We start from the raw sequence: 4405 nt of genomic DNA on the forward strand, positions 1-4405 counted from the left end.
ATATTATGCTTGACAATGCAACAATGTCAGAAATTGTGCTCCCCTTGTGACCAGCAACAGTAGCAACCAAAACAATGTATATATCAAAATGAAAAAAAGAATTTACATAGACAAACAAACGCATAAAGGAATAGCAAAAGGCGACCGACATTACGAACATTTGAATGGGAATAGAGAGACAAAGAAACCTAAGGTGTTCATTGCTTGTCAGTTAGACGAGGTAAGGATGTTAGGCATCCTTACCTCGTCTAACTGACAAGCAATCAACACCTTGTCTTAAGGCTGGTCTACGGGTTTGTCTTCTTAAATATAAAAAAAAACAAATGACACCGGCGGAGGGGTTGGCGCAGTGGTAAGATTTCTGCCTTCCAATCCTAAGGTCACGGGTTCCATTCCCGGTTCTGCCGAGACTGGAATATTTGGCGACCTTCTCAAAATTTCTCGGCGGCTGTAGGTTTCAAAGTGAAGGACCTTTTTGAGGACATCACTGAATTCTTGTTTCCATTTTTCCTTTTCTTTGGCCGGGGCGTTTTCGAAATCATCACTCCTTCCACTCGTGAATTCTACTCAATCTCCTTGATATTATCCTCAGACAATTTCTGCTTCTCTTTGACCAAAGCAACACCCAATTCAAAAGCTGCCACCGAGCGCTTCAAACTCGACACCACTGTTGATACCTCCTCCAGTCTCTGTTCTAAAAGGTCAATCTTACCAAGCTTCAATATAATCAGATCAACCTTCTTACTAAGGGAAGTGAGTGAGTGAGTGAGTGAGTAAACAGTAAACAGTAAATCTTTATTGCGCCTTACTCTCCAAAGGGAGGTATCGGTCTCGTTACAATAAAGGTGATGATATCTACTAGAATAACTAATTAACTAAAAAGATCATACAATTACTTGTAATACAATTGGTATAAAATTATTATTTTAATTATTTTGCATTTAGGAAGTCTTTTCTCTTCTGAAACATTAAATATGTGTATTTACCTATTATCTTTGAAGTGCTTTCGTTTTCTAGGGTAAGTAAATACCTAATTTTATCCTCATCATTAAGGCTTTTGAAAACAACATCGTGTGTTGAAAGGAGAGAATGGAGCTCATTTCTAATGTTATCGTACCCTGGGCAATACATCAAGAAGTGCCGCTCATCTTCTATATAGCCTCTATTGCAGACTAAACACGTTCTTCCATCTACTGGGATTGGTGCACCTCTATTTTCGTATTTCCCAGTCTGTATTCGCAAGCTATGAACCCCCAGACGCAATTTTGTCATACTTATTCTATGTGCTGGGTTTCTGATAGTTTTGAGATAGTCTTCCAATTGGTTGTCGAATTTGACTTCTTTGTGTGTAAATTTCTCTCTAGAGCCTTCGGAAGTGTTGTTGCGAGCCTTCAGCCAATTTCGAATGTAGTCCTTTTTAAGCTGATTCTTTATGGAGGAACGAGCATTCTTAATGTGTAGTTGGCTTGATGTATTGCCTATAGAGTGCATTCGTATAGTTTCGTCATTATTTAATACATCAAAAAATTGGCTGTGACTTTTTGCGTGATGAAAGGCTTCCTTTAATAGAGGGTTGACTGTTTTATGCTGTAATCTAAGGGAGTAACTAAATATTGAAGCTTTTATGTCTATACTTAAAGGGTACCGTCCAAGTTCTGCCCTACAGGCAATGTTCTCTGTGTACCATGGGGTATTTAGTGTTTGTTTACAGAACTTGATATGGACTTGTTCGATAGTGCTTTTGTCAAAATGGGTCTTATATGATAATAGCTCCGGTCCCCATATTTCGCATCCATATAGTAGTATAGGTTTGACAAGGGCATCAAAAAGCTTATTCTTAATTGTAATTGTGGTCGTATCCGAATTGGAGAACAATCGTTTCACTGTCGCAAGAACTTTATAAGCTTTTTTGCTAAGGATGTCTCTTGCGTAGGTATAGCGACCAGATGAGGTCATTTCTATTCCCAAATATGTTTGTTTGTCGACGATAGGTAATGCTTCTGAACCATATTGGAAAATTTCCTTGTTTTTGGTTTGACCGTTCCCACTAAAGATGATGATATTTGATTTTTTGGTATTCACCTTCAGCTTCCATTCCTCTGCGTGCTTTTTAATGACGTTAATCGATTTCTGTAGTCCTTCTGGAGAGGGACTTAAAACTAACAAATCATCAGCATACATGAGGCAATTTAGAGAATGGCTTCCAATCATTACTCCTGGACAATGGTTGTCCCTAAAGTATTGCGGTAAGTCATTCATAAATAATGAAAATAAAACTGGACTTAAGCCATCACCTTGCCTTATTCCTTTGTTGCATGAGAACATTTCTGTGATAGAGCTTTCATCAGTTTTGACGCAACTTTTAATCGACGAATACATGGATTTAATGACTTTAAAGAATTTGCCTTTAACTCCATATTGGTAGATTTTATAGATCAGCCCGGACTGCCACACGCTATCAAACGCTTTTTCATAATCGATGAAGCCAACATAAAGTTTCTTATGTTGTTTTGTATACTTATTAATGAGTTGCTGTAGGATGAATAAACTATCTGTTGTTCGGGAATTTGGGCGAAATCCAAACTGTTCTGGATTGAGGATGTTATGTTGTTCGATAAACTTGTTCAGCCTGGATTGTAAGATTGATGTAAATAGTTTTCCTAAACAGCTCGTCAATGTGATTCCTCTATAATTTGCTGGAGACCGCTTATCACCCTGTATCACCCAGTGAGTGAGTGAGTGAGTGAGTGAGTGAGTGAGTGAGTGAGTGAGTGAGTGAGTGAGTGAGTGAGTGAGTGAGTGAGTAAACAGTAAACAGTAAATCTTTATTGCGCCTTACTCTCCAAAGGGAGGTATCGGTCTCGTTACAATAAAGGTGATGATATCTACTAGAATAACTAATTAACTAAAAAGATCATACAATTACTTGTAATACAATTGGTATAAAATTATTATTTTAATTATTTTGCATTTAGGAAGTCTTTTCTCTTCTGAAACATTAAATATGTGTATTTACCTATTATCTTTGAAGTGCTTTCGTTTTCTAGGGTAAGTAAATACCGTATTTTATCCTCATCATTAAGGCTTTTGAAAACAACATCGTGTGTTGAAAGGAGAGAATGGAGCTCATTTCTAATGTTATCGTACCCTGGGCAATACATCAAGAAGTGCCGCTCATCTTCTATATAGCCTCTATTGCAGACTAAACACGTTCTTCCATCTACTGGGATTGGTGCACCTCTATTTTCGTATTTCCCAGTCTGTATTCGCAAGCTATGAACCCCCAGACGCAATTTTGTCATACTTATTCTATGTGCTGGGTTTCTGATAGTTTTGAGATAGTCTTCCAATTGGTAGTCGAATTTGACTTCTTTGTGTGTAAATTTCTCTCTAGAGCCTTCGGAAGTGTTGTTGCGAGCCTTCAGCCAATTTCGAATGTAGTCCTTTTTAAGCTGATTCTTTATGGAGGAACGAGCATTCTTAATGTGTAGTTGGCTTGATGTATTGCCTATAGAGTGCATTCGTATAGTGAGTGAGTGAGTGAGTGAGTGAGTGAGTGAGTGAGTGAGTGAGTGAGTGAGTAAAACAGTAAACAGTAAATCTTTATTGCGCCTTACTCTCCAAAGGGAGGTATCGGTCTCGTTACAATAAAGGTGATGATATCTACTTGAATAACTAATTAACTAAAAAGATCATACAATTACTTGTAATACAATTGGTATAAAATTATTATTTTAATTATTTTGCATTTAGGAAGTCTTTTCTCTTCTGAAACATTAAATATGTGTATTTACCTATTATCTTTGAAGTGCTTTCGTTTTCTAGGGTAAGTAAATACCTAATTTTATCCTCATCATTAAGGCTTTTGAAAACAACATCGTGTGTTGAAAGGAGAGAATGGAGCTCATTTCTAATGTTATCGTACCCTGGGCAATACATCAAGAAGTGCCGCTCATCTTCTATATAGCCTCTATTGCAGACTAAACACGTTCTTCCATCTACTGGGATTGGTGCACCTCTATTTTCGTATTTCCCAGTCTGTATTCGCAAGCTATGAACCCCCAGACGCAATTTTGTCATACTTATTCTATGTACTGGGTTTCTGGTAGTTTTGAGATAGTCTTCCAATTGGTAGTCGAATTTGACTTCTTTGTGTGTAAATTTCTCTCTAGAGCCTTCGGAAGTGTTGTTGCGAGCCTTCAGCCAATTTCGAATGTAGTCCTTTTTAAGCTGATTCTTTATGGAGGAACGAGCATTCTTAATGTGTAGTTGGCTTGATGTATTGCCTATAGAGTGCATTCGTATAGTTTCGTCATTATTTAATACATCAAAAAATTGGCTGTGACTTTTTGCGTGATGAAAGGCTTCCTTTAATAGAGGGTTGACTGTTTTATGCTGTAATCTA

This window comes from Montipora capricornis, chromosome 8 (genome assembly GCF_036669925.1).
Source record: "Montipora capricornis isolate CH-2021 chromosome 8, ASM3666992v2, whole genome shotgun sequence".
NCBI lineage: Eukaryota > Metazoa > Cnidaria > Anthozoa > Scleractinia > Acroporidae > Montipora > Montipora capricornis.